This window comes from Bison bison, unplaced genomic scaffold (genome assembly GCF_000754665.1).
Source record: "Bison bison bison isolate TAMUID 2011002044 unplaced genomic scaffold, Bison_UMD1.0 scf7180017864500, whole genome shotgun sequence".
Lineage (NCBI taxonomy): Eukaryota > Metazoa > Chordata > Mammalia > Artiodactyla > Bovidae > Bison > Bison bison.
Genome location: NW_011495059.1, coordinates 8156964 through 8157557, shown reverse-complemented (window position 1 = coordinate 8157557; position 594 = coordinate 8156964).

The following is a 594-nucleotide window of genomic DNA, read 5'->3' as shown; positions in this document are numbered from 1 at the left end:
GCCCCAGTCCCTCCCAGCATCAGAGTCTTTTCCAATGAGTCAACTCTTCACATGGAGATGCTAATAAAAACAGAACCAGCTTTTACTTGGTTTTATTCTTGTAATAAAACTCCTCATGGACAATGCCCTCCAGTGTTGCCTGCACTGGATGTGGGCCGCTCCCCCAACCCATCTGTGGAAGGCCACTGCTCCATTCTAAAATTCTTAGCTAAAAAGGGCCTAGTCAATATTTCCTTTGTGACCTCCAAAAACTGCCATTATTTCCTTCCTTCCTTCCCTCCTACCTCCCCCTTTTCTTTCCTTTTCTTTCTTATTATACACTTTATAAAATTTGCTTTCCATTTATAGTTATTATAAAATGCTGGCAAAAATTCCCATGCTGTAAAATACATCCTTGAGCTCATCTTACACCAAATTTTGTGCCTTCCACTCCACCACCTCTGTATTGCTCCTTCCCCTCCCTGCTATCTGCTGGTAACCACTCAATGTCCTATATATCTGTGAGCCTCTATTTTTGTTACATTCTCCACTTTGTGATATTTTAAGATTCTGTAAGTGATACCATACAGTATTTGTCTTTATTATTTTAATACT